Genomic DNA, 27,311 nt, shown 5'->3' on the forward strand with positions numbered 1-27,311 from the left:
AAGAGCAATTACATTGTATATAGAACTGAACTTATATTTTTGAGCACCACTGGTGTCAACAAAGTTCAAGAGATAGTAACTATAACAGAGAAGAAAGTGTTAATAATTCGTAATTCTAGTATATCTTCATAGGAATTCTCTGCAAATGTATAAATGGTTAACTATCGCTGCACTTCTATAGGCTCCTGGAACACATCTTTAAAAACACATTAGTAAATTTAACAATAACCTAAACAAAGAAACATACCATTAGTAGGCAACATATTAAGAAAATCCGTTTAATGAACTGACTTAAAAAGCCTGCTAATGAGTTTAAAAAAAGACATGCATTGTCAATGCCAATAGGTCTGGCTTTAAGGAACGTTGTATGGTAATATGAAGCATTACAAGTAAACAGCATATGTATTTGTGCGGAAGCAAACAACAGTAGAATAATATTGGTGTAGGTCCAACGGTCCTACAACTGTTGCACTGTCAAGCCAGTCCTAAACATCCATGTAGGTTAATGACTGCCCTCCATCCATCTGTGCTGCTGCCAGAGAAAGACAAACCCCATAAGTCATCTAGTTATCTAAGACACTTTTACAACATGACAATGTCATATGTGCCCCTGAAAGTCCAGCATGAATAAACCAAATAATCACAGCTTGTGGAGGGCAAGTACTGTTTTGTGGAAGGACTAAACTTCTGCAAAATCAAAATATGTACTACTGGCTCCCAAAATGTGGACGAAGCCAAAGCCCTTTTCTAGCGGTACTCACATAACAGTAAGGCGACAGCTACGCTGTCAAGCCAGACCATAAAAACTGAGTGGGCAGACAGGGGGCTTCTGTACAAACCAAAGGGTGTGACTGGAGTGCCCAATCAGCCTCAATCATCGGTCTGAATCTAGGTATTCTTGGGTGAGGGCCAAAAAGGAAATGCCCCCCCTAACCTGATAGTTGGAGATGGTACAGAAGCAGCTCCAAAGATCTCTTTTGGTGGTCCTGTGAACGTGTCTGTGTGACACTTTATCCGTTTGGAAGGTCTGTGAGAGTAACTGGGTTAATGGTTGAGAGAGGCTATTGCCTCAATTTTCGGCTCCAGGGCCATGCAGCTTTTGCATATTGTAGGAGAGTAGGGAGTCGGTTCTGCAATCCTATGGTCACCCCAGATTTTTGCTTTTTGCTTCACTGGTTTACGACTTTCTCTGGCTGTGGGCCTGCTAATCAGACCCACAGCCTAGCTGTTCTCTCTCTAAATTGACATCCATGTACTTTAGATGCATTTACCAATTGGTATTGGGTCACTCTTGTAAGTCCTTGTACAGTGTACCATAGGTACCCAGGGCATAAGTGAACCCAGGGCCTACAGCATGTATTATGCCACCCCTGGCTGGCCATCCAAATCTGACACAACTGGCTGATCAATCAGCTGGGGCAAGGTGGTGTAATCACCCTTTGCTTTAGATATAGTATACCTATATCTAACCCTAAAATGGACACAAACTCCTATAAGTCACTCCTATGGCAGGCCTTAACAATCCTGGAGGCAGTGTGCTTGGAATTATGTGAGATAGTGATCTGGCATGAGCTGAGCCTGTCTGCAGCTTTCGGAATCAAGTCCTTTAGCTGTTTCCATGATAACGCTATACCATATACTCTAAAGTGCATTATAATCCTCGCGGTTATTGCTAACTTTGGTATAGCATTATCAAAACATGTCGAGTAAGGTGTCATACGAATTGGAATACTACCAGCTCGCCAATTCTGGCGACGGGGGTAGCATTCCACCCTTCTAGAGGGACACGACATGTACCTAACTGTGAACCCCAGTTAAAGTTAAACTTGAGCCTCAGCATCACAAAATGGATGCTGCCACCAGACACAAGTCTGACCTCCTGCTGCTGGGAGGGAGGCTTGGACAAAGGGTTTCCTGCCTTGGGAGGTGCTAGCAGCACCCCAGACAGGATTTTGTATATTAGGTAGGACAGGCCTGAAAGGAATAAGACCTGCCTGGGGCACACAAGGTGCCTCTGTACATAGCCCGGTTCAAACCAGTTGCTGGGGCACCCCAGCCCCAGCTCTGGCGCGAAACTGGACAAAGGATAGGGGGTGTAACCACCCCCCTTCCTGGTCCCACCCATAGGAGGGACCTAGTGATAGTACAGCCCCCTTTAGCGGAATAAAGATAGGAGCTGGTCCCATTCCAAGTTAGATTATCCTGAATTGATTTTACAAGAAGAAACTCTGGACTTCAACGTTCTGCTCCACAGAAGACTGAAGAAATCTCCCTTGTGGGCAAGGAGTGTCCACCCTGCACAAGCAGGCACCATCAAGCGTCCAGCGGCTTCACTTTGTTGTCTTCCCTCGAGGATCCAGACTTCAGAGCCCGACGAGACCCGGATTCCCAGACCTCTCCGACCTCTACCTACATCTGCAGCACAGCTGAGACCCGTGGGTGCGACGAGACACGTGGGACCAGCCATCTTGAAGAAACTGCACTTCGCTTCCAGCACGACTTCTGAGGTATCCTCGAAGTGCTTTGGGGATTGAGAAGCCCCAGCCCGAGCAGCTCCTGCACAGAAGATCAGCCCTCCAGCATCCACGAGATCTGCGTTGGGCCCTTTTGCTTGATTGCTGCTCGCGTTGTCTGGTCACTTGCCGGCTGGCTAGTGGCCTCCTAGACGACGAACCTTGAAATCCACACCGCTGGTCTGGTTGCTCCAGACTGGCCCCTGCTTCCCTGCAAAGGAGAAGCACCCCGGACCCTCCTGGTCCGCACCAGATGCCGATTCCACTCACCGTGTGGGTTGCCTTTGCCAAGGCCTGTTGACGCCGAATCCGGATCCAACACCGCCGACAGCGAGAGCCTTCGTGGGACAGCTCGTCCCTCCATCCTGGTCGTCGAAGACACCACCTGGTCCACGTGGCTGCAGGCAAGCGTCCACTCTTCACCTGACCGCGACGACAGCCTCTGGTTCCTTCCTGGTTCCACTCCAGTCACTGGCTAGTGACTTCGAACATTGTCCCCTCTGCTTTCAGGTCTTCAGCTTCACTGATCCACCCTTGGATCACCCCGGACATCTTCCTCCTGGTCGCCTGCAGCATCTTTTCTTTCAGGCTCCATAGACTTCAACGCAGAAACCCGACACAACTTCGCACCTATGCACCCGCAGCCCGTGGGTGAGGTAACGAGAGCCTTTCGGTGCTCAAGGGTAGATTGACTCTCCTAGTATCCAGATTCACAGTCGTTTTAGTCCTATCTAGTCAGGATTGTCCGTACTCACCTTTTTCTTGAACTGTACTGTCCATAGACGTTGTTACGCATCTCGCGTGTGAGTTCACACTCTGCACACGTGTTCTGTGGGCCTCCTATTACTTACATAAAGTTAGGATAGTGTAGTCCCAGCGATCCTAGAGCCTCTGGACAGTTCCACTCCTATCGACTTCCGTATACCACTTGTTTAATATATGGTTTGGTGCGCCCCTAGGACAACATTGAAATTCGTGCAACTTAACGTATTTTTCTTAAGAGTCTTGTCATGTGCTTAGCCCTCTGACCTCATAAAGAGTTCAGAGGTGTTTGTTAGTTAATACATATCTTGTTTATTTCCATAACTACCGGTGTGGTGTCCTTTCATTTGGTATTCAAGGGGTTATATGTGGTAAAACAGCTGGCATAAAACATGCGAATATCTGATACATAGTAACACATTCAGCTTGACATGATTAACCCCTTCCATGCTGGTGACGAACCCCAGCCGTCATGCACTACGGTGCTCGTGTGCTGATGACGGCTGGGGTTCGTCACGGCCCGCCCCTGTTCGTCCGGCGGCCGCACACTGGGGAAATCGCGGCCGCACGGAAGGGGTTAAAGCATATATGTTTGTTTACCATATCTATAAATGAAAAACAAAAGTACATGGAAACATAATTATGTGAAAACGACTTACATGCCTGTCTTTGTTCGTTCTGTGTTGGGACGCTAAACATAAGTGAAAGAGAAAATCAGCGTTTGCTAACTCTGGCTTAGCCGTCAAATAGTAGACTCAACAACTTGTTTTGAACTCACTAACCTGGAGTTTACGATCAAGGATCTTAATTACCGCAACGCGGGTTCCTTCAATTTCTGAACGCCATTGGCAAGAATGTTGCCGTTCTGTTTGTATGCTCGCCATCGGTTGCGATCACGTGATCGATAGTAAATGAAGAAAGACTAATGCGTAACCGGCTGTATTGTAGTGTATCTAATCCTGAAATATCAGGTGATAACTGGTATAAATATCGGATGGTGTATAACCTTACGGAAAATAAAAATAAAAAGTGACAAGTAGATAATAAAGATTTGAAGAAAAGAAAAGAGTAGCCTCGAACCTTGACTAGGGAAAAATGTGTGATTTAGTGCAGTGAGCTATATCAGGGTCACATTGTGAGTTCTAATTAGTATATACACAACAGTATAGGTATTCACAGTTGTACCAAGTAGCAACACTGGAGCAAGTTCATAAGTAGCATGAGAATTCTATTCTATCATTGAGTCTGTTCGGTTTCGGAGTACATAATTTGTATATCCATAAATTTTCTCTTTGCAGTAGGTGTTTGGTATTGTCTCTGCCTTCTATCTTTTTGATGCTTTCCAAGATTAGAAATTTTAATTGTGCAATATTGTGTTTTTCTTCCATGAAATGCATTGCAACTGTGGATTTCACGTTCTTGAGACGGAATGTTGGACTTATGTTCTGTAATTCTGACTTTGATGCGTCGTTCAGTCTTTCCAATATATAACTTACCACAAGGGCATTTTAGTGCATATATAACATTGGATGTGCCACAAGTTGCCTTTACTCTGAGCTTGATTTCTTGTCCCTTCATAGGGTGATTGATTTTGTTACCCCTTAAAATATTATTACAATGTCCACAGTTGTGGCATGGTTTTGTGCCTTTGAAAATTTCAATTGTTGCCGTTTGTGGTTGAATCATTTCTCCTATGTTTCTGGTTCTAGTGAAAGCGAATAAAGGGGGTTCTTTAAAACAGTTGTTAAAGTCGGGTTCCAGAGTAAGCATTCGCCAATGTTTGAGTATTGTTTTTTTAAATTTATTACTGGATGTTGAGAATTTAGATATTGCAACTATCCTAGTTTGCTCTTTTTTCTTGCTTGGTTGTAGTAGTGTTCTTTTGTTGATTTGAGCGAGCTTACATTTGGATTCCTCCATGATGTGTGATGGGTACCCTCTTTGTCTGAACTTGTTTTCTATTTCCGTTATTCTTTTTTCCATTGTAGTTGGTTCCGATGAGATTCTCTTTATTCTGGCCATTTGGGAAAAAGGTAAAAATCTCTTGAGGTTATGTTCATGAAAACTGCTATAGTGCAACATGTTGTTTCTGTCAGTACTTTTGACATATAGGTCAGTTTCAAGTCCTCTGTTCGTAAGGTTCACTCTGACATCCAAAAATGTGATGGTTGTGTTTGATATTTCCCACGTTAGTTGGATTCTCTCGTCAATTTCATTGAATTCTGTCAGGGCTTTATGCAGTTCTTCTTTAGAGCTTGACCAAATTATAAAAATGACATCAATATATCGGATGGAAAGTTTTAAATTTTCTCGCCATCTGGTTTTGGAAAGTATGTGTCTTTCTTCGTAGTATTTCATTAAGAGATTCGCTTATACCGGCACTGCCGAATTGCCCATGGCGGTGCCAACCAGTTGTTGATACCATTTGTCATTATGTTTAAAATAACTTTGATATAAGGAGAAAAGCATGAGTTCCATTAAAAATGATTGAAAAGCAACATCCAGGTCCGTATTCACTAAAGCTCTTTCTATAGCCTCAATACCCAAAGAGTGGGGTATACTGGTATATAGAGAACGTACGTCGGCTGTACATAATGTTAGTTGTTCCTCTGGTTCAATATTGATGGTTTCTAGTTTTAGTAAGAAGTCGGTAGTGTCCTTTACGTAAATTTCCATATTTTTTACCGAAGGTTGAAGGTATTTGTCTAACAATTGTCCTATGGGTTCATGCAGGCTTCCCCTGGTAGATACAATTGGTCATAGTGGTGGATCAGTTAAGTTCTTATGGATTTTCGGGACCATGTGTAGCGTTGGACTCTTAGGGTTGTCCTTAGAAAGAATTTTCTTTGTTTTGTCATTTATCACACCCATTTCATATGCCTTTTCAATGATAATTTTCAAGGTTTGTGTGAATTCCATGGTGGGGTTTTGATCTAGTCTCATGTATGTATAGTATCATTGATATGTTCCAATACTTTTTGTTCGTACATGTCTCGATCCATTATGACAATTGCACCTCCCTTATCTGCTTTGGTGCAGATGATTCTTTCATTAGTGGATAGTTTTCTTAGGGTATCCAAATCCTTTTGAGTAATGTTTTTATTGCCATGTTGATAGGGTTTTATTTTGGTGAGGTCCTGTTTAACCATGTTTTCAAATATGTCTATTGTTTTGTGGCTAATAGGTGCCTGAAAAGAAGTTGGAGGTCGTAATCCCTGTAATTGGTCTGCTTCTTGAGTTGTGGGTTTTGGTAAGATGTTATCAAAAAAATGTCGTAAAAAATATGTCGAAAGAATAACGGAAATAGAAAACAAGTTCAGACAAAGAGGGTACCCATCACACATCATGGAGGAATCCAAATGTAAGCTCGCTCAAATCAACAGAAGAACACTACTACAACCAAGCAAGAAAAAAGAGCAAACTAGGATAGCTGCAATATCTAAATTCTCAACATCCAGTAATAAATTTAAAAAAACAATACTCAAACATTGGCGAATGCTTACTCTGGAACCCGACTTTAACAACTGTTTTAAAGAACCCCCTTTATTCGCTTTCACTAGAACCAGAAACATAGGAGAAATGATTCAACCACAAACGGCAACAATTGACATTTTCCAAGGCACAAAACCATGCCACAACTGTGGACATTGTAATAATATTTTAAGGGGTAACAAAATCAATCACCCTATGAAGGGACAAGAAATCAAGCTCAGAGTAAATGCAACTTGTGACACATCCAATGTTATATATGCACTAAAATGCCCTTGTGGTAAGTTATATATTGGAAAGACTGAACGACGCATCAAAGTCAGAATTACAGAACATAAGTCCAACATCCGTCTCAAGAACGTGAAATCCACAGTTGCAATGCATTTCATGGAAGAAAAACACAATATTGCACAATTAAAATTTCTAATCTTGGGAAGCATCAAAAAGATAGAAGGCAGAGACAATACCAAACACCTACTGCAAAGAGAACATTTATGGATATACAAATTATGTACTCAGAAACCGAACAGACTCAATGATAGAATAGAATTCTCATGCTACTTATGAACTTGCTCCAGTGTTGCTACTTGGTACAACTGTGAATACCTATACTGTTGTGTATATACTAATTAGAACTCACAATGTGACCCTGATATAGCTCACTGCACTAAATCACACATTCTTCCCTAGTCAAGGTTCGAGGCTACTCTTTTCTTTTCTTCAAATCTTTATTATCTACTTGTCACTTTTTATTTTTATTTTCCGTAAGGTTATACACCATCCGATATTTATACCAGTTATCACCTGATATTTCAGGATAAGATACACTACAATACAGCCGGTTACGCATTAGTCTTTCTTCATTTACTATCGATCACGTGATCGCAACCGATAGCGAGCATACAAACAGAAAAGCAACATTCTTGCCAATGGCGTTCAGAAATTGAAGGAACCCGCGTTGCGGTAATTAAGATCCTTGATCGTAAACTCCAGGTTAGTGAGTTCAAAACAAGTTGTTGAGTCTACTATTTGACGGCTAAGCCAGAGTTAGCAAACGCCGATTTTCTTCTTTCACTTATGTTTAGCGTCCCAACACAGAACGAACAAAGACAGGCATGTAAGTCGTTTTCACATAATTATGTTTCAATGTACTTTTGTTTTTCATTTCTGTACCTTGACAGTACCAACATAATAATAGATATGGTAAACAAACATATATGCTTTAATCATGTCAAGCTGAATGTGTTACTATGTATCAGATATTCGCATGTTTTATGCTTACAAATAAGTGGTATTTACTTTCTCCTAACAGTGTCATTCCCTGATGAAGGGCTCTAAGTCAGCCCGAAATGCATTGGATTCAATTTATAATGATGATGCCTCATTGATGAATAATGAAATCATGTAAATGAACTTCAAACCCTTAAATGAATCTTCTTTTTTGGAAAATTCTAAAATAAATTAATTTAACCATTGACAAAATTGTGTGGAATCCTCTGATGTTATAAGAGGAGAAAGATTGTTCCCAAAGGGATGGTCCCAGTGACTCACTGGAACCACGTCTAAGTTAGTTACTAAGAGGCGTTTTTAGGGGTAATAACGCCACCTGCGGTGAACCTAAGAAAAGGCAAATCTTTATAATTCAAATAGCTGTGCACCCACCCAAAGTACTTTGCTAGTAAAACAGCTGGCTTCACATGCCAAAAGAGTTTAGCCTAAGACTGCTTTGTCCATGCTACCATTAGGATAGCTGGTCTATAACGTTGACTTACAACCAATCACCATAAGGGTTGTTTGGACTGATACAAGGTGAACACTAGAACTAGTGAGCATCATATATCAGGCCAACTTCTCACATTGGTGTGCATCAGTTGGGATTTGAGCTTGCTGTTTTTACCAAATATAATCTTGAGATATCATTTGAAAGATCACATATGGTACCATAGGTACATATAACAAAGCTAAGAAATACTATGAGTTCTACTGAACCAGCTGTTGTAGTAGAAAGGGAGTAGCACACCCTGACTACAACTCTTAGCAAGGGATCAGTAGGAAAACAAACAGTGTAGGTAAGTGCACCACTTACACCTCACTAGAAAGCATGTCTACCACAAGAGAGAAAGCAGTGGCTACCCTTGTGGCTATTGACCCTCCACAGGTCATTTCAAGATATGCAGCCCTCAGCTTCCAGGAGATGACAATTGTGTACCTCCAGGAGACTGAAACAGGGTTCTAACACTACCCTTCCTTTTCTGATAGGTCTCTTAGAGACATATGATGCTAGAAGGGCTTCTAATTCAGGCACCTCTGATCCTACAGATGGAAGCATACCCCCAGTAGAAGATGACTAACAACCCTGAAACAGAAGATGTAGAGGAGGAGGATGGAGACTCATCTGAAGGAGAGGTAGAAAATGGTCCAGTAGTAGTCAGTAGACTCACCAGGGCCAACATAAGCCTGCGTGGGGATGGAACTGGGGGAGCCCCAGACCTATCCACAGGTAGGCCTAACCTTGGGATTAGACGAGCTAGGTCTCGAATGGAATCAAATCTTTATTCGAATTTTTACAAATCCATAAAAGCAGTACAAATATACAATCCTAATGAATAAAATAGCCATGATTCCAGATACATTTAAAAATCAACACATTACAAAATACAGGTTATTTAGCAGCATTAGTACAAGAATTTTCTAAGGGTGCTCCATTGTTTTCCGTACATAAGTAATGACTCTTAAAAAAGTGCTAGTGCGGAATATCAGTTCATCATTATTCAAAGTTAGCAGCATCAAATAGGCTTCCTCCAAAGAAAGTGGTCTGTGCTTCTTAAAATATCGAACTAGGAACCATTTGATGTATTTTTGATAAAATTTACAGAAAAAGAAAAAATGTAAATCATTTTTTACGCTCGTATCATCACATGGGCACAATTTATTTCCAGATCTTATTGAAGAATAACCTAATGGGAAACAAGAATAAAAATCTAACAGTGCCTGCCCATAATGGAACAGTAGGGATCTTTCCCAGTTTGTCATTGGCAACGTAAGGTACAATGGAATTGGTTGTATATACAGATCTTTGTTCACATAAGCCTGGATAGTTGGTTTAGTTAACTCCCCCGCCAGTCTATCTTTGCTATAAAGTGCATACAGTGCAGACTATCTCATTTTTGTCTTTAGGCTCAATCTTACTAGGGTCAAGGAAAAGGTGTCCTTTACCTACACTGCTCAGTTTTTTAAAAACTCCAGAGAGCCAGGGGATAGTCATCCCTTTCTCGCAGTTAAGACAATCTCTTATAATATCTTGGGTTAGGGAGGCCAGTTTATTCCTCCAGATAGCCAGCCAAAACATGGCCGGTCTAGATGCTATGAAATCTGATATATAGTACAAGTTCAATTCACAGTGACAAATATATTCTGAAGAGGAGATAGGCGCTCCGAGGATTTTTCTGCAAAAACGATTTTCCTCGGTCTGGATACTAGATGTTTTACCCAGACCCCAAATCTCTGCCCCGTATGTTGCTACTGGGACACACTGTAATTAAAAAAAAAATTAAATTGCTCTAGTGGCACCTACTTTCTTAGGCCGTGGGAGGCTAAGGATAGAATTAATGGATTTTGAGAACTTGCTCGTGGCGTGGACCAAATGTCCACTCCACGAGCCGTTCGCAGCAAAAACCATTCCTAAGTAGGGAAAGGTATTAGTGGAGTAAAGTTTGTCTAATCCCACCGAAATAACACGTAGCTGTCTCTTCCCCGGCCCACAAGACATAATAAAAGATTTTTTTAAATTTACTTTAAGATTAGTTTATCCATATATTGTGCAAAGTTTTTTACCAAACTACGTAAAGCGTTTGGTGTAAGGCCCATGAGCACCGCGTCATCTGTATAAAACAGAGTCGGTAGCAATCCCCCCCTTATTTTTGGGACATCCGTAGTTGCCAGTTTTAAGGAGTTGTTTAGTCCGTTAATATAAATAATGAACAACAGGGGTGCTAAAACGCACACCTGCCTTACTCCTCTTTCTACCTTTATGTGCCCTGATACTTCCCCCGCCATCCCGATCCTTACTTGTGCCTTTGTGTCGGTATGCAGGTAGACCAGTAAGTGTAGCAGGGGCTCTTCTAGACCATAGTCTAGAAGAATGGACCACAATTTAGACCTATTTACTAGGTCGAATGCGGACGATAAGTCCATGAACGCTAAGTAGATTGGTACCGACCGAGAGATGGTATATTTACCAATTACTAAATTTAAATTCAGGCACTGCTCTGTCGTCCCAACCCCACTTCTAAAACCCATTTGACAGGGATCTAAGATCCCTGTTTCATCCACCCAATCATTTATTCTATTGTATAGCACTCGCCCCAAGATTTTAAGGGTGTTGTCTAGAAGTGAAATGGGTCTATAGTGTACTGGGTCAGTTCTTTCTCCTTTTTTATATATGGGCACTATTACACTTGTGGACCATGTGTCAGGTATTGGAACTAATGGCACACTATTAAAAACGTTTTTTAAGATGGGTGCCCAGAGTTCAGGTTTCCATTTGATAATGTCTATTGGAAGGCCATCTGGCCCAGGGGCTTTATTACCAAAGCACGATCACCTCACCTAGACTAATCTCTAAAGGGCATAATTGGCCTGGTATGTAGTTACTACTAACATTTGGAGGTGTTGCGTACACTTTAGGAAAATGGTCTTCCCACTGGTTACTTGAGATGGTACAACTTATTACTGACATTTGGGTTCCCATGTTACGCATATTTTTACTGCAGCCCAAAAAATCGTTCCTTTCTTCCCTGCTGCTGAATCAGATAGCTCCTCCCAGCGTTCTGACAGAATGGTTGCCTTACGTTCCCCTAATGCAGATTTGTACCTCTTTCTTGCCTCCCTAACCTCAATTTAGCATCTGGGTTTTGCGTTCAGAGCCTTACGTAAAGCCCTATTTGCAACTGAACAGTTGTTATCAAACCACTTAGGGTCCATATTTATTCTTCGGTTAGGAACAGTTAAGAGTGTCTTTATAACTGTACACAGGTTAGTGAAGTCTGAGATAACCCTTAGATGGTTCCCATCTGATAGTGTGCATGAATCTATCAGATGTTGGTGCTTGTTTGTGACCTGATTGGTTATGCTTCCACTATCCACCCCCCTCCATTTCAGTCTTAAATTGTTTGTAACGGGGGTTATGTCTCTAGCCCCCAGAGTACTTGTACACCATGGGGAAGACCCTAGTCTAATATTCGCCACTAAAGCGTTATGGTCTCCAAAGGCAGTCTCAGTTACCTTAGCCATTGTGAGGCAATCAATAAGCTCAGGTGACATAAAAATATAATCAATAGTTGTCGAGTAATCTCTGCCTCTAAATGTTGGAACATAATTACTTGTGGGGGTGGGACTTACATCCATAATATTAGTTAATATGTGTTCACAAGTGAACAAATCCAATTCTAAGCCACTTTTTGCAGCTCGATCACTTTGGGTATTTATCCCAAATAATTCGGAATTTGGAATCTTAGCATTTAAATCCCCAGCTAGGATAATCCTTTTGCCCATACTTTTATCTGGTGACTCAATAACGTCAGACAAAAGTTTAAAAAGTTCTATAAAATGTTTGTTTGGGATCCAATAGAAATCATTATTATAAAAATTAATCACATAAAAAGGGACCTTTCTTTTATATTCAATGATCTGGATATTGGGACTTTTAGTAGGTATTATCTTAATGCTACCACCTGCAGTTATCCTAATACCAATTAATAACCCGCCCATAGGTCTACCAAAATCCGGTTTAATTGCAATTATACTATTACAATGAAAACCCTCTATATGCAGATTGGTGGTGGCCCATGTCTCCTGGAACATTATTATATCTTTATCAGATGGCGGGGGGCGCTAGAGGGCGCACTGCGGGATGGCTGGCTGAACTGTCGGCTCCGCCGGGCGGACGCGACAATAACGGCCCTTTCACCCGTTAAAATTGCCGTTACACCCGACCACAACGCAGCATCGGATGTCGGAAGGTGTTGCCGATGCGATGGTGTACCAGCGGTAGCTGCCGGAACGACCCACAGCGAGTAAACAGCGGAAAAGCGGAGAGCTGCCGGAGCACGCTCAAAATGGCCGCTCCGAGTGCTCGCCGGCAATAACGGAGATCTTCGCCTGCCCGGCACTGTGGGCCACGGCAAGTAAGTGACGGGGAGGACTAGCGAGGTGGAGGACACTGCAGGGCCGCGAAACCGCAATAACGAGCGGCTGCAGCACGAACGACGACTGTTGGCGGTGCGTTCCAGCAGATCCAAGATGGCGGCGGCGCTGGAACGCACGGGACCGGTACTGTTGCCCACCCCCGGGGCAGGTGAAATGTAACCACGGCGAACGAAGGCACTCTAGCGGGAAGCGGAATGTACGCACATGAGGTGAGCCTGCCAATGGATTGCTTCGATTAGACTCGGACCGCTGCCTCACATGACTTGCGCGCCAAACAGCTCAGCACACGCAGGGAGGGAGAGACAAGCACCGGTGGCACGGGAACACATGGAGATCCCCATGAGGCGCTAACAGCGCGAGCAGCACTCCACAGCCGGCCGGCACCCAGAGGACAGGGAGGGAACCTGCCGCAGACACCATCGCTATATATCCCACGAGTGGGCAGCGACTTCAACGACGCTCCTGACCACCGCACAGGTCGATGAACAGGCGCACCTCGAGGTGGGGGGCCCAGACACCGGCGGGACAAAGTACACGGACGGCCAGCGACTCGCACTCGGCAGACCACACCTCGCCTCACCAGCAGCGGAGCATGGGGAAACCGGACAAACAACAGTCCAAGCTCCCCTTTGAAGCAAGGAAGCAGCCAAAAAACGCGACGACCACCCCTGAAGTTGAAGGTGACGGGGAACTGGCGGAAGGGTCAGCCATGGAATCGGTGCTCCGCGCAATCCAGCAAAGTCTGCAAGAAATGAACGGTAAACTCGACAATGTGGTGCAGAGGGTGGATAATATGGCGGCCAAAATAGAACAACACGACGGGCGGCTAGTGGAGGCGGAACAACGTATCTCTGACATGGAAGATGAGAATAAAACCACAGCGAAAAAGTACGAGGGGCTGGAGAAAACGGTGGAGGTTTTGCGCGCGAAGGTGGAGGATCAGGAAGCGAGGTCCAGGCGGAACAACCTCCGAATCTCAGGCCTGCCGGAATCCACCAACACTGGAAAGATGGAAACCTATATCGAGTCACTCTTGAAAGAAATATTTGGCGCAGACAAGTTATCACCGGTGTTCTTGATCGAAAGAGCTCATCGCTCCCTGGCACCTGTACCGAAACCGGGAGCTGCCCCAAGAATGATCATAGCACGCACACTCAACTACAGAGACAGAGACGTAGTCCTTCGGCTCGCCAGGGAAATGGGCAAGATCACACATCAGGGGAACACTCTGGAGTTTTACCCCGACCATACCATGGCGGTGCAGCAGGCACGGAAAGAGTTTGCACCGATCAAGAAGAAGCTACGTGACCTGGGACTAGAGTACGCGATGCTGTACCCTGCTAAACTAAAAATCACAAACTTGAGCAAGCCGGTTATTTTGACATCAGTGCAGGCGGCTTATGATTTTGTCAAGCAACAGGGGAAGCGACGGAAGGAACAAAACAGGACGGAATCGACCAGCGATGTGGAATAACAGGAGAGGCGAGCAGAATACCCGGATGCACCCGGGTACAGACGAGAGACTCCGCTGGTGACCAGGTGTGTTAGGACAGCCAGCTTTGACCTGCTCTGGGGAACTTGCCCGGAAACTGTGGGACTAAAAAGACTTGCGACCTTGCTGTCAGAACAAGAGACCCGAGGTGAACTACCCCACAGTGAGTATGAGTAAGGCTGGTGAGCTCTGATGAACGTACTGCGACACTGTATGGTTGGGGGTCCACAAGGCTGCATTGGCAGTGGCTATGATATTGGGGCCGCGAACACTGGCAGGCCTTTGAGCCGGACACTATTGCCAACACTGCCTCGAACTGCTAATGGCGAGCGGAACTGGGATACAGCGACTCGCATTGCTAAATGTTACTAGATGCCATACTTATTCCTCGAATGGCGGGAGAGGGGAAAAGGGTGAAAGAGATTACACACGACATTGCAGCCGTTACAGGCGTCTGCCCACGTCCACTACGTGGATGGAGATGTGTGTACCTGGCGACACCCCCAAGAGGGTGCGCCCCACACTGAGTTTTCGAAAGAAAGTTATGTTTGTTACGGATTTGGCTTTGGCAAAGTTTGGGGGCTGAAGTGGGTGGGGGGTTAGAGAGGGGAAAGGGAATGTCCGAATCGCAAATTCTGTGTCTGAGAAGCATGGCGAACTCCTTGACCGTACCAACACATTCAGATTCAAACCTCTGTTTCACTGATCAGGCGGGCGGCACACACCATGGGCTCCACTATTTCCTGTCCACACGGTACCGTACAAGGCGGTCACACTTCGAGCGACATGTTATGATGGGCTCAGGTACAAATGTCGAGAGTTAGTACATTGGCTCTACTCACATGGAATGTCAGGGGGCTAGGCAACCCAAAAAAGATCTGACAAATGTTTGCCTATCTCGACAGGCTGCATGTAGATATAGTGTTCTTGCAGGAAACACATATGGGCCCCACACACACACCTACCTTGGGCAACAGGTGGGCTGAATCGGTAACAAGCTCGAGCTACTCGACTTACTCTAGAGGAGTCAGTGTCCTAATACGTAAGGGGACCCACTTTGAAATCACAAGTGTGGACAGGGACTCGGAGGGTAGGAGTGTAATGGTGGAGGGAAAGCTTAGGGGACAGAGGATCCTGCTACTGAACACTTATGGTCCCAACGTAGATGACCCTGGGTTTTACAGACGCCAATGGCAGAAAATTTCAGATAAAAATGTAGACCATGTGCTGTGGGGGGGCGATTTCAATGTAACGTTACAAGACCACTTAGACCGAGCGGCACACACCACTGAACACCATGGTAATGCACGACACATGCTGGGGGAGGCGATGGAGGACCTTCAACTGACTGACATTTGGAGGGATGGTAACCCGGGGATCACGGCTGCGACTCACATTAATGCAGCGAACAATAGTTGGGCGAGACTAGACTACTGGCTGGGTACACAAGAAGTGCTGTCTTGGGTTAAACACGTTTCACACCTGCCCAGGACACTGTCAGATCACAACCCGGTTCTGCTGAAGATTGAGATCCCGTAGTACGAGCCACCGCCATTCACTTGGCGCTTTAATGCGGCAGCCATGAAGGACCCACTATACGTCACCACTATACACGCAGCGATTGTAGACTACTTCGAAATTAATGGACCGACAACGGACGACCCAAGTCTGTTGTGGGAGGCATTCAAGGCCACAATCAGGGGGGTATGCATCAGTACGTCCTCGGGCATACTGAAGGACATCAGACAACAACTTCGAACTCGCGAAGAGGCTATACAAGAGCTGGAGCACATATACACTCACACAGGGGACACTGCGGTACTAGGAAACATACAATCACTTCTGACCGAACACAGACAGTTCGCTTCTGACGAACTCAGATATGCCACCAAAAGGGCCACGGCCAGGCGATATGGAGAGGGAGGCAGACCAGGTAAGGCACTGGCAGACAAGATTTGTTCGGGGCGGGCCCCTCAAAACATAACGGCCATCAGTGGGGTCACAGGAGAAAAGGTGTCCGATATCAAGGAGGTCCTAAGGGAATTTATGGCGCATTACAGCACCCTGTATGCGGCGCGTCCCTCGCCCACACAAGAAGAATTACTGGCATATATGGAGGATGTGGAGTTGGCATGGCTGTCTGATGGCCACAGGGCCTACTTAGCGCGGCCTGTCACAGTGGAAGAGGTTACCGACACTATCAAGCGGTTGCCGAACAACAAAGCGCCGGGGCCAGACGGCTACGTGTCAGAATTTTATAAGGAATATGTGGACCTGCTCGCTCCCCATTTGGTGCGACTGTATGGCGCTTCACATGAGGCCCAGACGCTGCCTACATCCATGAGGGAAGCCTTGCTCATAGCTCTCCTAAAGCCGGGTAAGGACGAGGATAAATGCGACTCGTATCGCCCTCTGTCCTTACTGAATGTAGACACTAAAATAATCGCCAGTCTGCTTGCCGAAAGACTTAAACCGCTTATGCCCCTCCTAATCAGGCCGGACCAATCTGGGTTTATTCCTGACAGAGCCACAACACATAACACTCGCACCCTGTTCGCCCTGGCACACTACTTGTCCCCCGACACGAAAGCAGTGGCAGTGCTACTTGACGCCGCCAAGGCGTTTGACACCATAGGCTGGTCCTTCATTCAGGCAATTCTGGTGCGCATGGGATTCCCCCTGATGTTCCTTGGGTGGATATCAATGCTATACACCAACCTCTCGGCAAGAATCCGCATTAATAGGCATATCTCAGAGCCAATCCAGATATGCAGGGGCACCAGGCAGGGCTGCCCGCTATCACCAATGCTTTTTGCATTGGTTCTGGAACCTTTGGCCTGTAAAATTAGGCAACACCATCACTACTCGGCCATACAGATGCCATCACGCCCCATTCACATATCGTTGTATGCCGATGACATGGTGCTCTATGTCAAGGAGCCAGCACTCAACCTGAATCCGCTAATGAGGGAGTACATTAAGTTCGGGACCCACTCAGGCTTACAAATAAACTGGGACAAATCGCTAATCATAGCACTGACTGACAGCACACGCCCTACACCCCTGGATTACCCGCTCGAATGGCAGGAAGACCCTACAAAGTACCTGGGAGTCTGGTTCCACAGGGACCCGGAGATTGTCATACGCACGAACTATGGGCGAGTCATAGCGACCTTGGAGGACAAAGTAAAACGTTGGAATAAACTCCCACTATCCCTAGCGGACCGGGCCGCCATTGTGAAAATGGTGCTCCTGCCCAAGTTTCTATACCTTTTCAATAACATCCCAATCAAGCCGCCAGCGGCAGTATTTCGACATATAAACACCTTGGTGATTAGTCTGCTCTGGGCCGGAAAGCAAGCTAGAATGGAGTTGCACACCATGACACTCCCATATGCGAAAGGGGGCTTCAAGGTGCCTGACTTTTATCTGTACTACTTATGCGCCCAGGCGCAATTTGCGCATTACTGGCACCACGAGGTTCCCTTCCTCACACATGTTGCGGTGGAGGCAGGCGACACGGACCCGATACCACTGGCGAACATATTGTTACACAAACGCCCCAGACTGCATGACCGAGATATTAACACTGTAGACGCCACTACGGAGGCATGGAGACTGATGGGCAAGGCGGCTAACGCTCTGCCGCTGTACGCTCCGGCTCTCCCGCTGGCCCACCATCCGCATATATCCGTTACACACGAACAAGCAGGCATGAATCTGTTGAAATGGGCAGGTATAGACAAAATGGGTGACCTGTATCACAACGGGGTATTCCAACCTTTAGATGCACTGCAGTACATAAGTAACCCGTCCCTACTGTTCAAGTTTAACTATTATAGGCTGCAGAGGGCCCTACAGGAACATTACCCAGCACACCCGGAGGAACCGACGTCACTGGCGCCCCTGCAACTCCTACTCACCACACCCACGGCATCACACCTAGTGTCCAAACTATACACGAGCTTACAGGGAGCGATAGGGGGAGGCACTGAGAAAGCACGGCAGCGATGGAGTGAGGGCCTAGTGTCACCACTCACTGAGGAAGAATGGGCATCTGCTTGTATGCTGACTAACATGCTGACACCCAATGGAAACCTACGGCTCATACATTACAAATATCTACATCAAGTGTACTACACCCCTCACAAACTATTTAGGTAAGGGTTGCAGGAAGACTCAAGGTGCAAAAGGTGTAAACAGGAGGGGGCGGACTTCATGCACCTCGCTTGGCATTGTCGTAAAGTGGCGGGTTACTGGGAACAAGTAATGCAAACGTTGAATGTAATGTTGGGTACCTCCCTATTATGTGAAGCCAAGATTTGTCTCTTAGGTATCGAGCCACAGCTGAGAGCGCGGAAGCGTAAGTTCTGCGCAGTAGCGCTATTGCTAGCCAAACGAAGGGTGTCCCTGCACTGGAACAGCAGCAGAAGCCCAGTAATTAAAAGCTGGTTGGAGGATATGGCGTACTGCCACGATACGTTGATCACGTATGAAGAGGAACTCCCAGCCAAATCTAGGCCCAGGGACTATTGGGAATACTACAGAGATTATGTAACGCAGCAAGAGGCAGAACGGGAGGTAAATGATAGAAACTAGGGCCGAAATGTGAAGGGGGTTGCACTGATGAACAACAATAACGTGGTATGGATCGGGAGGGAGGATGCTGTGACACAGAACTTTCAGTACTGATAGACACTACTAATTTCATTTGAGGGACGGTTAATTGTAAGTACAGTTGGGAGAAAATTATACCAAAAATGTAAGAACACTGGCATTGTGACGAATGGATGTAGCACTGGAAACTACTACTATGTTTGCATTGTACAACGCCGCCGGTCCTCGGGATGTCGGCTGATGGGCTGTGTATTTTTTTTTTCCAGCGAGCCCATTTGGGCATACACACACGCAGCCGGCCATTGATGGTTGTAGGCGAAGCAAATGTATGGTGTTATCACAACCGTTAAGTGCAAATAAACCTCTTACACCAAAAAAAAAAAAAAAAAAATATATATATCTTTATCAGATAGAATCTTTAACCAATCTGGGTCCGATAGTCTTGGTTCCAGCCCTGCGACGTTCCAACTAAGGATCGCAAGGTCAGTTTTAGTTGATATATTTAGGTAGGCTTTTCCAGTATTCTCATCATTTGCGGTCCCCTCATTTAAGAATCTTTTTTCAAGTAGGGACCTAACCTCACCCTCACCGGTGCTTACAATCGCTGCAATCTTCTCCTTACTGTAGTTTGTCCGTACAGCTGAAGGGAATTCCACTATGGGGGATACTGTTACATTTACTTCCCTTTCATCCGGGTTGAGCAACTGGTGACTGTTAGGCATCTGATTATCTCTACTATCGAAATTTCTAGACCCTTCCCAGTCTTTGTGGAGTCCGATGGTTGCTGTCAGTCAGTCAACCATCTCCAAACAACTGTATCTATTTGCGGTCGGAACCCCTATAAAGTTTTCCATAAATGCTCCGTCTCTACCCATGTTCCCTCCCCAGTCTCCCCAGTCTTCTCCCCAGTCTTCTCCCAAGTCTCGGTAGCCCATTCTGCTCCAATTCCTATCATTGCCTGGCCAAACACTACTCCTAGGGGGATAAAAGAAGGAGAGTCGTTTAGTTTCTATATGTTTGTAACGACCTTGTGTTCTCCAGGAGCATATATAATCTACAGTACGCGGGTCCTCACAATTAATTATGACACAGTCACCCTGGGTAGTTTTCCGCTCTTCTCCTACCCAGGGGACTCTGCGCACCGTTAGAATCCTACTTGAGCAGTGTGGGGGTAGGGGTCGGTTGGCGTTGAGCCAGTATTGTACTTTGTTCTTTAGTGACCAACTGGATTCAACAATATGATCTGCCACCTCTGGGACCCCAGTCATGACTACTACTAGTGGACTTGCTTCTGGGGGGAGATTGACTATACGTCTATACTCTTTTTCTCCCCTCATCTGATCCCTTTTGGGGGCCATTCCGGGGGCCTTGGGTAAGCTATCTTTTTGTCTAGAAGTTGCAGAAGGTGCAGAAGGGTTTGCCGGTATGACTAGTGTTTTATTAACTTGGGCTACTGGTGTCTTTGGCATTACATTTGTATTCACTACTTGTGCAGTCGTTTTCTTAACAGCTGGATCTACAAATTTGTTGTTTCTAGGTTTTGTCCCTCCAGCTGAGGTTGCCCCGGGGTTAGATGTATTCTGAGTATTCTTAGGAGTGTTTTTGGAGGGGGCACTCAATCCAGCCAGTTGTTTTTCTATGTGTGAGAGTATAGTCTCCATTGGGGACAAATAGGTATTAAAAAGCTCCCCGATTTTTGCTATCAATTTACTAGTTGCGTCACAATGGTTACATGTTTCCCCCCGCGTGGCCAAAACCTCTAAACTTTCTGTGTCCAAAACCTCGTTTGTCACATCTGGGAATGATTTTCCATTACCATTTATTGGGGGATGGTCTGTTGCTTTACTTGGCTTTCTCTTTGGTGCACATTTCTCCTTAACCGTTAGCACCTTTGCTTGTTTCTGTTTGGCACCCTCCCTCCTTCCCCTTGACTGCCTGTTTCTTATTTCGTCTGGCGTAAGATTAATAACTAATTCTGGTGACCTTTCTAATGCCAGACTTAGTTGTGAGTCCGATAGAAGTTGTGACGCGGACAGATCAACTATGTTTGGCATACTATGTGCTTTTGGCCGGACATCTACTAGAGAAACAGGGTCCTGGATTTGTACTGGGGTTCTAGCAAGTGCAAGGGGTCCCAAGGATGAACGTCTGGCCAATGCCAGATCTTGAGAGACTCTGCGTTCTAGGAGAATAATGCCTTGGTCTATAGCTTCATTTGCCCTTGTTATGAAGTTATCCAGAGGACCTATAATCTGTGCTTCACCCGCCGCCGTTTTGCTTCTACTACCCCGCGTAGACATATTGCTTATAAGTGTATGTTTAACAGATATCAGCTTATACTGTAGAATATTATATGTAAAGCATACATACAGGATATCTGTGTGTAAAGGATGGTGTAGAGTAAATAAGCAAAGAGGGGGGGGGGGCGGTCCGGTCTCGAACGGTCTCTAACAGGCTACAACAGGCCCGCGCTTGGCCCGCGCGCGTCCTGCGACGTGGGGAATGGTGCGAGATTATATGCGCCTCCTGGCGCGATAGCCCGGTATGCGACTTCCGGTCGCAGGGGCTGTAGGAAGTTGTAGTTTGAAGTCCCCCTCGCTCTCCCCCACTCGGCGGCAGCAGTGAAGATGTGAAGAGTGCTGCAGCGGAGGGAGAGCGGAGATAGCAGCACTGAGAAACAGTTCGCGCCTGGTGAGTAAAATGGTCCCCGCCCGTGTCACCTCTCAGCTTGAAAGAAATGAAAAGAAATGGTCCCCGCTCCACCGGGAATGGTGGGAGATTTTATGCGCCTCCTGGCGCGATAGCCCGGTATGCGACTTCCGGTCGCAGGGGCTGTAGGGAGTTGTAGTTTGAAGTCCCCCTCGCTCTCCCCCACTCGGCGGCAGCAGTGAAGATGTGAAGAGTGCTGCAGCGGAGGGTGAGCGGAGATAGAAGCACTGAGAAACAGTTTGCGCCTGGTGAGTCAAATGGTCCCCGCTCGTGTCACCTCTCAGCTCACGAAGTTTCTGCGACGAACATCAGACCTCCTAACTCCCCATCAACCCCTCAACTGTTTAGTTAGCTCTCACTCCAGAGGCTCTAACAGATCTATTCATACCCATGTCTCTCAGGCATCTTCTCAGAGAGGGATGACATCCCCTTAGAGAAGAGAGCATGAAGCTAAGATGAGGGAAGTGAATCTGAGGATTGAGAGGGAAGAACTTGCCCTTGCCAAAGAGAAACTTGCCTTTGCCAGAGAGCAGAAATTGAGTGGGGTAGAACACACCCGTGGCAGCATTATCCCTAGAGATAGAGACAGGAGTTTTGATTATAGACACCTGAGTAAAATAGTGCCCCCCTTTAAAGTAGGGGATGACATCCACACATGGATGACTGCTTTGGGGAGAGCCTGCAAAGTATAGCAGGTACCCCAGAGTCAGTGGGCAGCTATATTGTGGCTCTCCTTTGAAGGTAAAGGAAGAGACAAGCTCCTCACTGTTAGAGATGAGGATGCTAATGATTACCAAGTCCTGAAAAGTGCCTTGATTGATGGGTTTGGCCTAACCACTGAACAGTACAGGTTGATGTTCAGAGACACCCAGAAAGAACAATTGTTACTTACCTGTAAACAGGTGGTTCTCCAGTATTGGTGTCTTTCATAGATTCACATGCTTGAATATTCCCCGTTGTCGAAGTGGGAGTCGCACGGTAAATAAAATAGCAATAATGCTAATATATATATATATATATATATATATATGTAATATCATAATACATAATAAAACAGATAAAATATATACTGAAAAACCTCAACAAAGGTTCCTACATAGGAATGCATTAGACAGAAAAAACTAATTTGCAACATATCAGTGTCATTATGTTAGTCCAAACTGCAGCCAATCAGGCTCAAGCACCCTCTAGAACCTTCTCCTCAGAAGCTCAACCCCTCAGATTTTCGTAGCACAAGTAAAAAGAGCGTATGAGGAGAACAAGAGCCTCTGAGGGGAGGAGGGAGGGTCGCATGTGAATCTATGAAAGACACCAATACTGGAGAACCACCTGTTTACAGGTAAGTAACAATTGTTCTTCTCCAGTATTAGGGGTGTCTTTCATAGATTCACATGCTTGAATAGAATAGATAGCAGTAACCTCCTAGAAGCTGAGATTGCAATATATCTTAACACTTGAAAAGAACAACATATAGCTTAAAGCATAGGCAATCTCAAAGAAATGGAGGAGGGAACAGAGGCTCACCTTATTTGAAAAGATGACGAAGCACTACTTGCCCAACTGCGGTATCCGCTTCGTTGACAGCTTCCAAACAATAATGTCTGGTAAAGGTGTGCCTGCTGGACCATGTCGCTGCCCGACAAATCTGGTGTAGAGGCACCCCTGCAAACAACGCGGTGGATGATGCCATCGCTCTTGTTGAATGTGCCTTCACTGGACTCGGTAAAGGCCTGCCAGCTTGCTGGTGACAAAAGGATATGGCTGAAGAGAGCCATCTTGCAACTGTTTGTTTAGTCACTGAATGCCCCTTCCGCAGCAGTCCATATGCTATAAATAGCTGATCGGATTTACGGAAAAGGGCTGTTCTTGAAATGTAGAATTTTAGACAACGCTTGATGTCTAAAGAATGTAGTCGTTGTTCTGCTGGAGATTTAGGATCCGGGAAAAAAGTCTTTAAGAAGACAGGTTCGTTCAAATGGAAGTCAGTAGGTACTTTCGGCAGAAACGTAGGATTGGTACGAAGTGACACTCCATCGGGCTTAAACTGTAATTACGGAGGCTTGATGGTAAAAGCGTGAAGGTCACTTACATGACGAGACGATGTTAAGGCCAAAAGTAAAGCAGCCTTCCAAGTAAGAAACTTGATGGGTGCTCGGTGAATCGGCTCAAATGGAGGCTTCATAAGTTGTGACAGTACTACGTTGAGGTGCCATGCCGGAGGAGGGCGCCTTAACGGAGGAAACTTTCTGAAAAGACCTTTAAAGAACTGTCGGATGATCCTGGATGAACAGAGAGACGTTGAGCCATCATGGCGGTAGCGTGAAATAGCTGCCAGAAAAACTCTCAAGGTGGCATGCGAGAGACCAGACTGAGCGAGGCTCAGAAAGAACAGCAAAAGTTGCTCCGGAGTGGAATCAATTGGATGAATATTGGATGCAGCGCACCAATGACAGAAACGCTTCCACTTTAACTTATATGTTTTGATGGTTGATGGAGCTCTAGCAGACGCTAGAATGTCTCTACATTCTTGGGGCATAGTTAAGGAGGCAAATTCAACGTACTCAGGTTCCATGCCGACAATTGAAGCGTCAACGGGTCTGGATGGCAAATTTTACCGTCGTCCATCATCAGGAGGTCCGAACGTGCATGCAGATGAATGGGCTTGCATTGTGACATTAGAAGGAGTTCCGAAAACCAAGCCTGCCTGGGCCAACGTGGGGCGATTAGAATCACGCGGCAGGGTTGCCTGCGTATCTTCCACAAAGTTCTTGGTACCAACGGGATCGGTGGAAACGCATAAACAAACAGTCCGCTCCAATCCATGAGTAGGGCATTGCCGCTGGAATCTGGATGAGGATGCCAACTTGCGAAAGTCTGGCACTTCCGATTCACTGGGGTTGCAAAGAGGTCTATCTTGGGAGGACCCCATCGGCGGAACACCAGGTCTAGAGTCGGTTGATGCAACTCCCATTCGTGAGTGGATGACGCAGACCTGCTCAGGGAATCTGCCAGTATGTTGGATGCCCCCGGCAGATGAACTGCCGTCAAAGAGATGTTGTGACGAAGTGCCCATTCCCAAATTCTTTGAGCTAGACGAGACAGAGGCTGAGATCTCGTGCCGCCCTGTTTGTTCATGTAGTGCATGCTGGTGGTGTTGTCTGTTTGAACCAGCATCGATTCCCCCTGCACCACGGGCAAGAATGCTTTGAGCGCCAGGAAGATTGCCATCAACTCCAGTCGGTTGATATGCCAGGCTCGCTGAATCGCCGTCCATTTTCCCTTGATGGAAAGGTCCAGGAGATGAGCACCCCATCCTTCCATGGACGCATCCGTGGTCAATGTCAGATCCGGAGGCTGGGCAAGGAAAGAAACACCTTCGTCCAGATTGGTTTGTTGTTCCCACCAGAGCAGACTGGTCTTCATGCGGGGTGTGACAGTCACCTGGTCGTTGAACGACCCCGACACTTGTCGCCATTGCAGGTCCAATTCCTCCTGTACAGGACGGGTACGTAACCTGCAATTTGGGATCAGTGCGATACAAGATGATGCCATCCCCAGAAACGACTTTAACATCCGCACAGAAACTGACTGCTTTGACCTGATGTTTGAGACTAGACGAACTATCTTTTGTCGCCATTCGATGGAGACAAACGCTTTTGACACGTCTGTGTCTAGGATTGCTCCGAGGAAGTTCCTTTTCCGCAGAGGTGTGAAGTGTGACTTTTCCACATTGATGGTCAACCCTAGAGACTTGAACAGGTTTTGGCACAAACGTGTGTCGTGAGCCAACTGCAGCGAGGATTGGGATTTCAGAAACAATCGTCCAGGTAAGGAAATATCTGAACTCCCTGAAGACGCAGATAAGCCATGACCGGAGCCAGAACCTTCGTGAAAACACGAGGAGCTGATCGGAGGCCAAAAGGTAGGACTTTGAACTGATAGTGAACGTGACCCACCTTGAACCTTAAGTATTGCCGATGTCGATGGATAATTGGCACATAAAAATAGGCGTCTTGCAGGTCTATTGTCGTTAAGAACTCTCCGCTGCAGAGAAGTCGCAAGACTTCCGATAACGTCAACATGCGGAAAGATTGTTGCTTGAGGAATAGATTGAGAGCTCTCAAGTACATAATGGGACGCCACTCCCCCGTCTTCTTTAGAATGAGGAAAAACCTCGAATAGAAACCTTTCCCTCGCTGAGGTACAGGAACCACTTCGACTGCACCCTTTGTTAACAAAAGAAGAACTTGATGTTGCAGTTCCTCTAGATGGGGAGGTGGCGGGCCCGAAGGCGGAGAATGTGGAGGAATCTCTGTGAACTCCAAGGCGTGACCCTTGCGCACAATGTCCAAAACCCATTGGTCTGATGTTATTAGAGACCACTGGGAGTAAAACTGCGAGATTCGCCCTCCAACATTCTGCTGAACTTGAAAGTCATTGACGTTTGTTGTTGTTGTTGGATCCTCTAAAATTAGACTTTCCTCTATAGGATATGGAGTGTTGCTGACGAGAGGATTGCTGACTTGAGTAACGCTGGTTTCCCTGATTGTACTGGCGGTAATGTGATTGTCCTCCTCGTGAAAAATTGGACGAGGTGCCCCGTCCACGCGCTCCACGAAAAGGCTGCTTCTTGAACTGTAAGGACCCAAGCGACTTTGCCGTGTCGGTATCTTTCTTTATGGTTTCTAATGATTCATTTATGTGAGAACCAAACAAAGATTCTCCGTCATACGGCATATCAAGTATTTTTGACTGGACCTCTTGCCGGAACGACGTGGATTTCAGCCAACCCTGGCGTCGGAGTGCCGCAGCACTGGCAAGAATACGGAAGGCAGTACCCGCCACGTCGACAGCACAGTCAATTATTTCTTCCGATACTCTTTGCCCATCCTGAAGGATCTGGTGCGCTTCCGCTCTGGATGTTTCCGGAAGTTGCGCAATCAGCGCTGAAATGTCGGACCACATTTGACGGTCGAAACGACCTAAAATGGCCAGAGCATTAGCGGCACGGGCTGAAGTAGACGCCATGGACGAAAACTTTTTTCCTATTGCGTCTAAACGTCGACCCTCTCTATCAGGAGGGGAAGTGATAGGAGCTGCCGGGTTGCGCGCATGACGTTGCGCTGCCTGAGTCACTACGGAGTCTGGCTTAGGATGCGAGAGTAAACATGCAGGCGAGCCCGTAGGGGCCTTATATTTCTTTTCCAATCAAGGTATTTGAGCAGGCAAGGAGTTAGGAGCCTGCATGATTTTTAGACCCTCCTTCCATACAAACTCGATGATTGGTATGGTATGGACTTGCTTATAAGGCTGGTTCTTAAAATCATAAAGGAAACAGTCTTCCTCTCGCTGCACTCTAGGTAATTTGAAGCGGTCTGCCGCTTTATCCATCAATTTATGGAAGCTAGCGATGTCAACCGGAGGTGAATCACTGGAATCGCCCTGTTTTGGCGAGGGTGTCTGTATTCGATAGTCATCGAATTCCGCCAAATATGGATCTTGTTCTTCATCTGTATCCTGAT

General features: G+C 46.0%; 1 protein-coding gene across 1 annotated transcript in view; it reads right to left on the minus strand.

Moving 5' to 3' along the window:
* RABEP1 (rabaptin, RAB GTPase binding effector protein 1) overlaps nucleotides 1-27,311 on the minus strand; it is an 899,286-nt gene that overhangs the window by 473,814 nt on the left and 398,161 nt on the right. The gene's annotated exons all lie outside the window — the stretch shown is intronic.

This window comes from Lissotriton vulgaris, chromosome 2_1 (assembly GCF_964263255.1).
Source record: "Lissotriton vulgaris chromosome 2_1, aLisVul1.2, whole genome shotgun sequence".
In the NCBI taxonomy this organism is placed as follows: domain Eukaryota; kingdom Metazoa; phylum Chordata; class Amphibia; order Caudata; family Salamandridae; genus Lissotriton; species Lissotriton vulgaris.